Here is a 13,488-nt window from a genome sequence, read left to right on the forward strand (position 1 = left end):
TATGTCTCTCTGTCTCTCTCTGTTTCTGCGTTCTCAGATTCTTCCCTTTCACCGTTTCTTATATTCCCGGAGATCCGTAACTCCAATTGGGCTGAAATTTTGACACGATCTCTATCCAGAAATTAGCTTTATTGCGGCGAAAGAAGGGCACCAACCGCCTTACGGGTGGCCCGCGATGGTTAGGGGCGCGCCCAGGGGGGCAGGCGCGCCCCCCTGCCTCGTGGCCACCTCGGGCACCGTCTCACGTGGATTTTTCTTCCCAAAAAGCATATATATTCCCAAAAAAATCTCCGTCAATTTTTATCCCGTTTGGACTCCGTTTAATATGGATATTCTGCGAAACAAAAAGCATGCAACAAACAGGAACTAGCATTGGGCACTGGATCAATATGTTAGTCCCAAAAAATAGTATAAAAAGTTGCCAAAAGTATATGAAAGTTGAACAATATTGGCATGGAGCAATCAAAAATTATAGATACGACGGAGACGTATCAGCATCCCCAAGCTTAATTCCTGCTCGTCCTCGAGTAGGTAAATGATAAAAAAGATATTTTTTTGATGTGGAATGCTACCTAGCATAATCTTGATCATATGTCTAATCATGGCATGAATATTAAGATACGAGTGATTCAAAGCAATAGTCTATCATTTGACATAAAAACAATAATACTTCAAGCCTACTAATAAAGCAATCATGTCTTTTCAAAATAACATGGCCAAAGAAAGTTATCCCTACAAAATCATATAGTCTGGCTATGCTCCATCTTCTTCACACAAAATACTCACATCATGCACAACCCCGATGACAAGCCAAGCAATTGTTTCATACTTTTGACGTTCTCAAACCTTTTCAACTTTCACGCAATACATGAGTGTGAGTCATGGACATAACACTATAGGTGGAATAGAATGGTGGTTGTGGAGAAGACAAAAAGGAGAATATAGTCTCACATCAACTAGGCATATCAACGGGCTATGGAGATGCCCATCAATAGATATCAATGTGAGTGAGTAGGGATTGCCATGCAACGGATGCACTAGAGCTATAAGTATATGAAAGCTCAAACTGAAACTAAGTGGGTGTGCATCCAACTTGCTTGCTCATGAAGACCTAGGGCATTTGAGGAAGCTCATCGTTGGAATATACAAGCCAAGTTCCATAATGAAAATTCCCACTAGTATATGAAAGTGATAACTCAAGAGACTCTTTATATGAAGAACATGGTGCTACTTTGCAGCAAAAGTGTGGTAAAAGGATATTAACATTGCCCCTTCTCTCTTTTTCTGTCATTTTTTCTTTTTTTTGTAGGCTTCTTTGGTCTCTCTCTCTCTCTCTCTCTTTTTTTGGGGGCTTCTTTGGCCACTTTTATTTTGATAACCTCACATGGGACAATGTTCTAATATTGATGATCATCACACTTTTATTTACTTACAACTCAATATTACAACTCGATATCTAGAACAAGGATATGACTCTATATGAATGCCTCTGGCGGTGTACCGGGATGTGCAATGATCTAGCGTAGCAATGACATCAAAAAACGGACAAGCCATGAAAACATCATGCTAGCTATCTTACGATTATGCAAAGCAATATTACAATGAATGCTCAAGTCATATATATGATGATGATGAAAGTTGCATGTCAATATATCTCGGAATGGCTATGGAAATGCCATGATAGGTAGGTATGGTGGCTGTTTTGAGGAAGATATAAGGTGGGTTTGTGGTACCGGCGAAAGTTGCGCGGTACTAGAGAGGCTAGCAATGGTGGAAGGGTGAGAGTGCGTATAATCCATGGACTCAACATTAGTCATAAAGAACTCACATACTTATTGCAAAAATCTATTAGTTATCGAAGCAAAGTACTACGCGCATGCTCCTAGGGGGATAGATTGGTAGGAAAAGATCATTGCTCGTCCCCGACCGCCACTCATAAGGAAGACAATCAATAAATACCTCATGCTCCAACTTCGTTACATAACGGTTCACCATACGTGCATGCTACGGGAATCACAAACCTCAACACAAGTGTTTATACTAATCCACAACTACCCACTAGCATGACTCTAATATCACCATCTTTATATCGCAAAAATATTGCAAGGAATCAAACATATCATATTCAGTGATCTACAAGTTTTATGTAGGATTTTATGACTAACCATGTGAATGACCAGTTCCTGTCATCTCTCTAAATAGATATAAGTGAAGCAAGAGAGTTTAATTCTTTATACAAAAGATATGACCACGCTCTAACAAATATAAGTGAAGCAAAAGAGCATTCTACAAATGGCGGTTGTCTATGTAAAGAGAAACAGGCAATCCAAACTTCAAACGATATAAGTGAATCACATGAAGCATTCTATAAAGCCATACTCAAAAGATATAAGTGAAGTGCAAAGAGCATTCTATAAACCAACCAAGGAATATCTCATACCAGCATGGTGCATAAAAGAAAAGTGAAAACTAAATGAAAAAGACGCTCCAAGATCTGCACATATCGCATGAACGAAACAAATCCAAAAACATACCGATACTTGTTGAAGAAAGAGGGGATGCCTTCCGGGGCATCCCCAAGCTTAGACGCTTGAGTCTCCTTGAATATTTAGTTGGGGTGCCTCGGGCATCCCCAAGCTTGAGCTCTTTCCTCTCTTCCTTCTTCTCACGTCGAGACCTTCTCGATCATCGAACACTTCATCCACACAAAACTTCAACAGAAAACTCGGTAAGATCCGTTAGTATAATAAAGCAAATCACTACTCTAAGTACTATTGCAAACCAATTCATATTTTGTTTTTGCATTGTGTCTACTGTAATATAACTTTTTCATGGCTTAATCCACTGATATAAATTGATAGTTTCATCAAAACAAGCAAACTATGCATCAAAAACAGAATCTGTCTAAAACAGAACAGTCTGTAATAATCTGAACATTCACCATACTTATGATACTTGAAAAATTCTACAAAAATTAGAAAAAATAAAAAATTTGTATAGGAAGATAGTGCAAAAAGAATAAGAACCATTTGACGTTCCAGCTAAAAATGTAAAATCGCGCACTACATCCAAAGTTTCTATCCTGCACCATACAAACCATCAAGCAAATGTAAACATCCTAAAGGCAAACCTTGGCACATTATTTTTATAATACAATGGAATTGTACAAGGGGATAATTATTTTTATTGAAAATTTTCTGTAATCAAGATTCACAAAGTTTCCATGAGCATGAACAAAGTTCAAGGCTAGCTCCCACTTCAACAATGCTTGACTTTCTCACTTTCGCTTTCCTTTTTGAAAAAGTTTTGGGTTACCCTCTTTATTTTTGTTGTTTTTAAACTATATGAAAGCACTCAACAGAAATAAATGACTCCCTAAAACTTCCGGGTTGTCTCCCAGGCAGCGCTTTCTTTAAAGCCATTAAGCTAGGCATATAGTGCTCAAGTAGTGAATCCACCCGGATCCCAAGGTATATCAAAGCCAATTTTAATTAACAATGATTTATAATTTAGTAGTGAGCACAAGGTAACATATATCATGTAACTACGAAGTCTAACTCTCTTCCTATGCATCGGCATGCCATAAAAGAACAACTCATGCACATATAGTAAAGGCCGATGCATAGTATAAACGGTTTCTTGCAATTCTATCATATTGGAAACATAGAGAGGTGGAGATATAGTTACTCTCTCATAATAATTGCAAGTAGGAGCAGCAAGCACATGCATATTATATTCATCAAAATCATCATGTGTAGTAGTAAAAGGCAACCCATCACTATAATCCTTAATAAGTGCAAACTTCTCCGATATAGTGTAGTTTGGAGAATTCAAAAAGATAATAGGACTATCATGTGTGGGTGTGAGGGAGTCCTGGATTAGGGGGTGTCCGGATGGCCGGACTATACCTTCAGCCAGACTCCTGGACTATGAAGATACAAGATTGAAGACTTCGTCCCGTGTCCGGAAGGGACTTTCCTTGGCGTGGAAGGGAAGCTTGGCGATACGGATATGTAGATCTCCTACCATTGTAACCGACTCTGTGTAACCCTAACCCTCTCCGGTGTCTATATAAACCGGAGGGTTTTAGTCCGTAGGACAACATACAGAACAACAATCATACCATAGGCTAGCTTCTAGGGTTTAGCCTCTCCGATCTCATGGTAGATCTACTCTTGTACTACCCATATCATCAATATTAATCAAGCAGGACGTAGGGTTTTACCTCCATCGAGAGGGCCCGAACCTGGGTAAAACTTCGTGTCCCTTGCCTCCTGTTACCATCCGGCCTAGATGCACAGTTTGGGACCCCCTACCCGAGATCTCCTGGTTTTGACACCGACATTGGTGCTTTCATTGAGAGTTCCTCTGTGTCGTCGCCGTCGGGCTTGATGGCCCCTACGATCATCAATAACGATGCAGTCTAGGGTGAGACCTTCCTCCCTAGACAGATCTTCGTCTTCGGCGGCTTCGCACTGTGGGCCGATTCACTTGGCCATCTGGAGCAGATCGAAAGATATGCCCCTGGCCGTCAGGTCAGATTTGGAAGTTTAAACTACACGGCTGACATCCGCGAGGACTTGATCCTCGACGGATTCAGCCACTGCCGAGCGCGCCGCACTGTCACGACGAGCGTGATCTAGCTCTGCCGCCGAACATTGCCCTGGAGGCCGCACCCGCATCGTCTTCGACCCTTAATTCGGAGCCAACTGCGCCGATCGAGGATGGGTGGTTGGACGCTGCCTCGGGGGACGCGCCGATCGAGCCGAACACCAGCCCCGCACTCCGCGAGACTCGTGACTCCAAGGAGCCGGACTCCTCTCCGGACTCCGAACCCTCCGCGCCCCTGCCGATCGAATCCGATTGGGCGCCGATCATGGAGTTTACTACCGCGGACATCTTTCAGCACTCGCCTTTTGGCGATATTCTGAAGACACTGCAGTCTCTCTCTTTATCAGGAGAGCCCTGGCCGGACTACGGTCAGCAAGGTTGGGATACGGACGATGAAGAAATTCAAAACCCACCCACCACCCACTTTGTAGCCACTGTCGACGATTTGACCGACATGCTCGACTTCGACTCCGAAGACATCGACGGTATGGACGCCGATACAGGAGACGATGAAGAACCAGCACCTATTGGGCCCTGGAAAGCCACTTCGTCATATGAAATATACATGGTGGATACCCCAAAAGAAGGAGATGGCGATGGAACAGCGGAGGATGACCCCTCCAAGAAACATCCTAAGCGCCGGCATCAGCGGCGCCGCTCAAAATCCCGCCAAAGCAAATACGGTGATTCCAGCACGGGAGATAATAATACTCCGGAGAGTGCCGAAGAAAACCCCCACCAGCAAGATTCAGCACAGGAGGATGGAGGAGCCAGCCCTCATGAGAGAGCGGCAGACAGAGAGGTCGAGGACGATAATTGTATACCTCCCTCCGAAGACGAGGCAAGCCTCAACGACGACGAATTCGTCGTGCTAGAGGATCCCGTCGAACAAGAGCATTTTCAACGCAAGCTTAGGGCCACGACAAGAAGCCTCAAGAAAAAACAGCAACAACTTAGAGCTGATCAAGATTTGCTAGTCGACAGATGGACTGAAGTCCTTGCGGCCGAAGAGCATAAACTCAAACGCCCCTCCAAGAGCTACCCAAAGCGCAGGTTGCTACCCCGATTAGAGGAGGAAGCACTTAAACCTACATCACCAGCACTTGATACGGCCGATCGGCCACCTCGTGGCCGCGACAGAGAGGCCTCTCGACCCTCCACTCAAGCCGCACCCCGTACCAAGGCACGGGAAAATGCGCCAGACCTGCGAGATATGTTGGAGGACAAGGCAAGGCAGACAAGATCGATCTATGGATCGCGTGGGTGCCCCACGACTCGAGACGATAACCGTCATGCCGGACACAAATCCGGCAGGGCCAAACACAGTAGACAAAGCTCATTGGAGCTACGTCGTGATATAGCCCAGTACAGAGGCGCCGCACACCCACTATGCTTCACAGACGAAGTAATGGACCATCAAATCCCCGAGGGTTTCAAACCTGTAAACATCGAATCATATGATGGCACAACAGATCCCGCGGTATGGATCGAGGATTACCTCCTTCATATCCACATGGCCCGCGACAATGATTTTCACGCCATCAAATACCTCCCACTCAAGCTTAAAGGACCGGCTCGGCATTGGCTTAACAGCTTGCAAACACGATCAATCAGTTGTTGGGAGGACCTGGAAGCCGCGTTCCTCGATAATTTCCAGGGCACTTATGTGCGACCACCAGACGCCGATGACCTAAGCCACGTAATTCAGCAGCCAGAGGAATCGGCCAGGCAATTCTGGACACGGTTCCTAACAAAGAAAAATCAAATAGTCGACTGTTCGGACGCAGAGGCCCTAGCAGCATTCAAGCACAATATTCGTGATGAATGGCTGGCCCGGCACCTTGGACAGGAAAAGCCGAAATCGATGGCAGCACTCACGACACTCATGACCTGCTTTTGCGCGGGAGAAGACAGCTGGCTTGCTCGCAGCAATACTATGACCAAGAGCCCTGGTAATACGGATACCAGGGACAGTAGTGGCAGGTCGCGTCGCAACAAGCAGAGGCGCCGCATTAACGGCGACAATGCTGAGGATACGGCAGTTAATGCCGGATTCAGAGGCTATAAATCCGGTCAGCGGAAAAAGCCATTCAAAAGAAATCCTCGGGGCCCGTCCAGTTTGGACCGAATACTCGACCGCTTGTGCCAAATACATGGCACCCCCGAAAAGCCGGCCAATCACACCAACAGGGATTGTTGGGTGTTCAAGCAGGCAGGCAAGTTAGATGCCGAAAATAAAGACAAGGGGCTGCATAGCGATGACGACGAAGAGCCCCGGCCACCGAACAACAGTGGCCAGATGGGTTCTCCCCCACAAGTGCGGACAGTGAACATGATATACGCAACCCACATCCCCAAGAGGGAGCGGAAGCACGCGTTAAGGGACGTATACGCGGTAGAGCCAGTCGCCCCAAAGTTCAACCCATGGTCCTCCTTCCCAATCACCTTTGATCGAAGGGACCATCCCACTAGCACCCGTCATGGCGGATTCGCCGCATTGGTTCTAGACCCAATTATTGACGGATTTCATCTCACTAGAGTCCTTATGGACGGCGGTAGTAGCCTGAACCTGCTTTACCAAGATACAGTGTGGAAAATGGGCATAGATCCCTCGAGGATTAAGCCCACCAAAACAACCTTTAAAGGCATAATACCAGGTATAGAGGCCAATTGTACAGGCTCAGTCACACTTGAAGTGGTCTTCAGATCTCCGGATAATTTCTGAAGCGAGGAGTTAATCTTCGACATAGTCCCATTCCGCAGTGGCTATCACGCACTGCTCGGGCGAACCGCATTCGCCAAGTTCAATGCGGTACCGAATTACGCATACCTTAAGCTCAAGATGCCAGGCCCTCGAGGAGTAATTACGGTCAATGGAAACACCGAACGCTCCCTCCGAACGGAGGAGCACATGGCGGCCCTCGCAGCGGAAGTACAAAGCAGCCTCTCCAGGCAGTTCTCCAGTCCGGCCATTAAACGTCCGAACACCGTCAAGCGCGCTCGGAGTAACCTACACAAGACTGCCTGGCACGTTCCGAGCAGGCGTAGCAATGCGGCCCCAACCCCAGCCCTTGCAAAAATGCGACACCAGTGCTTCGCGTACATAACTACGCTCTAGAAATACCATGGGTAAAGGGGGAGGGGCACCATCACGGCACGCCCGAAAGACGTCTTAAACCACACCAGGGGCTGTCGATTTTTTAATTTTCTCTTACTTTTAGGACTCCATTCTTCGGAAGGCCTGTTCGGTAGTTCAATTGCCGCACAAACGATGCAAGAACCAGGGAAGCAGACAAGCCATGCCGCATTATGGAACTCCCAGGTGGTCTCTATCACGAGCAGTATACCCGTTTCGCATACCATTGTGCAGCCTGCCCCTTGAACGGACATGTTAAATAGTCCAACCTTTTGCTTACCGCATTATTTGTATCATTCTGCTTTCATCGCAGCCCTTTTTAATAAACAATGCATAGCTTTTGTCTATTTTTGCATTACCTTTTTTTTACAAATATATGTTCCTTAACGACATGTTGCACCCGTACACTTTGGTATGGCCAAAATACGCCAGGGGCTTTATGTACCCCTCAATATGGTGTGAGAAGTCTGAACACTTTAACAAGTGCGGCACCCCGAACTTATAGCATTATATGCATCGGCTCCGAATCATGTCTTGGGTCAATAGTTGGGTTTGCCCGGCTCCTATGTTTTGATGCCTTACGTTCCGCTCTATCGGCTAAGGTAGCACTAGGAGAACTACTGCGATTGTGCCCCAGTTGAGCTGGGTCCAGCACCTCAGTAGAGAAAGCTAAAACTGACTGTCATGATGAAGCAAGAGTTGGTCACTGTTCGAGAGGTTTTTCGAGTCCCTAAAGACTTATGCCGCTTCGAGCGAGGAGTCGGCTCTGTCCGGCCAAGGCGTGGATAGCGCTCCGAACTCGGTCTTCTGAATACCAGGGGCTTCGCCGAAATTTAAAATTATAGAATTCTATGGCTAAGTGAGAGTGTTCACGCATTATAGTCCGATTGCCTTGTTTGTTGTGCTGAGCGCCTCCCTCGAAGGACCCAAACATGGGAAAAAGAGCGCTCAGGTCTATCCCCGAACACCCCAGCACTAGCGGCAAGGGGGCAGAAGCCGACGACTCGCCATCTCTCAGAATTGATAAACAGCCGCACAGAAGGTAATATTTTAAATTCCAACAGCATTGCTTAGCGCATATGAACAAGTTTTCAGCGCACAGGATAAAATGAGCAAGTTTTACTCAAAAATTACATTCGTGGAACATTCATCCGCCATAAGGCAGGCACCCTTCAGAACATCCTTATAATAATTCTCCGGCTTGCGATGCTCTTTCCTCAGCGATGGCCCATCCTTCACAAGCTTCTCAGCGTCTAGCTTGCCCCAGTGCACCTTACCACGGGCAAGGGCGCCTACGGGTACCTTCAATGCAGACGGAGCGCTTGATGACTTCGAGCCTTGGACAGGCCCCCACCAGCCGCCGCACCAGCCCGAAATAGCTCCCAGGCAGAGCCTCCCCAAGCCACAGCCGAACTATGAGGCCCTTCATGGCCTGTTCGGCTGCCTTGTGGAGCTCGACCAGCTGCTTCAGCTGGTCGCTCAGGGGCATGGGGTGTCCGGCCTCAGCATACTGAGACCAGAACACCTTCTCTGTTGAGCTGCCCTCCTCGGCTTGATAGAAGGCGGCGGCACCGGACACGCTACGGGGAAGATCTGCGAATGCTCCTGGAGAGCTCCGGATTCGGGTAAGTAACAAGTAACTCACGTTTATGTGTTTGCTTTGCATAAAGAATGCCTTACCCGCCGCTATCTTTTTCACCGCATCCAACTCCTGGAGGGTCTTCTGGGATTCGGCCCTTGGCAGACTTGGCATTTTCAATAGCCATCGCAAGCTCGGACGCTTGCGTCTTTGAGTCAAGCTCCAAACTCTCATGCTTTTTCATGAGAGCCTGGAGCTCCTGCCGCACCTTGCCAACCAGGGCCTCATACTTCTCCCGCTCGGTGCGCTCCATGGCCGCCCTCTTCTCGGCCTCGACCATCGCTTGCTTAAGGGTCGCCACCTCAGACGTGGCCCCTACAATAGCCACGATAATCCTGTCATTTCTTGCAATTGCACCTTTTTTATATATATTTAAACAAGGTATTTCTGACCTTCCTTGTGCTCGAGCTACTTCTTGGCCCGCCCGAGCTCTTGCTCGGACTGCTCGAGGTTCTGCTTTAGCGTGTCCACTTCTGCAGTCAGTGTGGCGGATGCCAGCAGAGAAGCCTGCATACGCATATTGACTCTTTTTTGTTAGACTCCTGCGAATTTTATTGATCCTCTATTCGGCTTTTCTTCCCGAACGCCAAACAGAGCATCAGGGGCTACTGTCTATGCGGTAATATTATTTACACATTCTTTACTTACCTCAAAGCCTGTTAAAAGGCTAGTACAAGCTTCAGTCAGTCCGCTCTTGGCGGACTGAACCTTCTGGACCACCGCACTCATAATGGTGCGGTGCTCCTCGTCGATGGAGGTGCCTTTGAGCACCTCCAACAGATTGTCCGACGCCTCCGGTTGGACGGGGGTCACCGGCATGGCGGGCTTGCTCCTCTTGGAAGGAGGTCGCCCGCCAGACTATGGAACCTTTGAAGGTTCCGGAGCGGTGTCCGGCCTAGAGCCGGACTTGGAGCCGTGGGGGGTTTTATCCCCTTTACTCCTGGAGTCCGGGAGGTCGCCTTGCGGCGCCTCCAGGACCACCTCCTCCTGGCTTGGAACCTGTTGGGACAACACTTCGGCGTCGTCCGTAGGGCGGGGGGAGGTAGTCGTCGGAAGCGAATTCACATCCGACGAGTCCAGTGAACCGCTCGATGACGCGTCGAGCCGGTCTGTGTGTGGGCTGCATAATCATATTCGACATAAGGGAAAGCTGTGCAATAAAGGAATACTATGAATTACTCTGGTATCCGGATACTTACGATTTCGCCAGGGGCTTGGCCCTGAGAGGCCACTCCTCTCCGTCGTCGGGGTCGGTGGAGTAGTCCGGAGGAAGGGTTTTCCCCTTCTTGGACCCTTCGGCCTCCCCAGTAAGGGCGGCCTTCCTTTTCTTCTCTCCCCCCGCTGGAGGGGGAGAGGTCTCTTCTTCCTCTTCCTTGTTTTCGCGGGAGGAATGCGCCTTGGAGCCTCGGATGATGAACCCGACACCTCCTGGCGCCGGGCACTCTTTCGAGTCCCCATGGCCTTCTTCGTGGCCTTCGTCTCCGACACCACATGGGGTGCCGGAACCAGCAGCCTCGCCAAGCTGGCATCGGCTGGGTCTTCGGGCAAAGGAGCCGGACAGTTGATCTGTCCGGACTTTACCTGCCAAGCCTGTCAAAGGTAAGGGAGCTTAGATCCCGCATAGAGTCAAACTATGATAACCTAATACCCTGTAAAAGGTAGAAACAACTTACCGCGCTAGCATGACGCTGCGCGCTGAATCCGCGATCCTCGGTAGTAGATGCGAGAGCCTCGGCGCCCTTGAAGAGCACCTTCCAGGCATCTTCGTACGTCGTGTCGAAGAGCCTGCTCAGAGTTCGGTGCTGCGCCGGGTTGAACTCCCACAGATTGAAGGCCCGTTGTTGACACGGGAGGATCCGGCGGATGAGCATAACCTAGACTACGTTGACAAGCTTGAGCTGCTTGTCCACCAGGGTTTGGAGGCATGTTTGCAGTCCAGTCACCTCTCCTTTGCTGCCCCATGACAGGCCCGTCTCTTTCCAGGACGTGAGCCGCGTTGGGGGTCCGGACCGGAACTCGGGGGCTGCGACCCACTCAGGGTCGCGCGGCTCGGTGATGTAGAACCACCCCGATTGCCACCCCTTCAGGGTCTCCACAAAGGAGCCCTCGAGCCATAAGACGTTGGGCATCTTGCCCACCATGGCGCCTCCGCACTCCGCTTGGTTGCCGCGCACCACCTTCGGCTTGACATTGAAAGTCTTGAGCCATAGGCCGAAATGGGGGCGGATGCAGAGGAAAGCCTCGCACACGACGATAAACGCTGAGATGTTGAGGATGAAGTTCGGGGCCAGATCGTGGAAATCCAGGCCGTAGTAGAACATGAGTCCCCGGACGAATGGGTGGATAGGAAAGCCCAGTCTGCGGAGGAAGTGGGGAAGGAACACTACCCTCTCATGGGGCCTTGGGGTGGGGAGGAGCCGCCCCTCTTCGGGAAGCCGGTACGCGATGTCGTTAGACAAGTATCCGGCCTTCCTCAGTTTTTTGACGTGTCCCTCCATGACGGAGGAGACCATCCACTTGCCTCCCGCTTCGGACATGGCTGGAGAAGGTTGAGGTGGGAAGTGCGGACTTGGGCAGTGGAGCTCGAGTGCGCGAAAATGGATAGGCAAAGGAGGAAGAAGGCGTAGGTGAAAAGGTGGACCCTTATCCCCTTATATGGGTGGACGCAACTACGTGTCCCCACCAGCCTGATAAAACTCGTTTATCTCCAAGCGCCGTAATCAATGGCGCGGTTGGGTTACCCACGCCCGTATTGATGAGAATCCCGGAATAAGGGGATACGATCTCTGCTTTAACAAGACGTGCCAAGGAAACCACCTCGCATGACGCGCTGAGGTGGGATAATAAAACGACTCGGATAAAGGCTTGGCCGTGGTGTGTCACACTACGGAATACGTCAGCATATTAGATTTGTGTAAATATTATTCTCTCTATGGCAATATGTGGAAACTTATTTTGCAGAGCCGGACACTATCTTTGTGTTCAAAATCTTCTATGAAGTACTTGGAGGAGGAACCCGCCTTGCAATGCCGAAGACAATTTGTGGGCCAGACTCGTCGTCATTGAAGCCTGGTTCAGGGGCTACTGAGGGAGTGCTGGATTAGGAGGTGTCCGGATGGCCGGACTATACCTTCAGCCGGACTCCTAGACTATGAAGATACAAGATTGAAGACTTCGTCCCGTGTCCGGAAGGGACTTTCCTTGGCGTGGAAGGCAAGCTTGGCGATACGGATATGCAGATCTCCTACCATTGTGACCGACTTTGTGTAACCCTAACCCTCTCCGGTGTCTATATAAACCGGAGGGTTTTAGTCCGTAGGACAACATACACAACAACAATCATACCATAGGCTAGCTTCTAGGGTTTAGCCTCTCCGATCTCGTGGTAGATCTACTCTTGTACTACCCATATCTCAATATTAATCAAGAAGGACGTAGGGTTTTACCTCCATCGAGAGGGCCCGAACCTGGGTAAAACTTCGTGTCCCTTGCCTCCTGTTACCATCCAGCCTAGACACACAGTTTGGGACCCCCTACCCGAGATCCGCCGGTTTTGACACCGAAAGGGTGCAATAGCAACAATTTCATGTCTAACATAAGGAACTATAGCAAGTTCATCTCCATAAGCATAATTCATATTGGCATCTTGGCCACAAGCATAGCAAGCATCATCAAAAAGGGATATTTCAAAAGAATCAACGGGATCATAACAATCATCATAGCAATCATCCTCCGGTAAGCACGAAGGGGAATTAAACAATGTATGAGTTGGAGAGTTACTCTCATTAGAAGGTGGGCACGGGTGATCAATCCGCTCTTCCTCCTTTTGTTCTTCGCTCTCTTCCTCATCTTTTTCATCCAATGAGCTCACAGTTTCATCAATTTATTCTTCCATAGATTCCTGCAAAATATTAGTCTCTTCTTGGACAGCGGAGACTTTCTCAATAAGTGCATTAATTTCGGAATTGTATTCATAATTCTCATAGCAATATTTGAGGATTACTAAATTTTCAGATTTATAAACAGCATCATCAAAATCTTCAAACTCTTTACACATATATTCAATTTCATAAGCACCCATAAAAGCAACAAATTCTTCTAT

The sequence above is a fragment of the Triticum urartu genome, chromosome 7A, assembly GCF_056163025.1.
Source record: "Triticum urartu cultivar PI428250 chromosome 7A, HENAU_Tu73, whole genome shotgun sequence".
In the NCBI taxonomy this organism is placed as follows: Eukaryota; Viridiplantae; Streptophyta; class Magnoliopsida; order Poales; family Poaceae; genus Triticum; species Triticum urartu.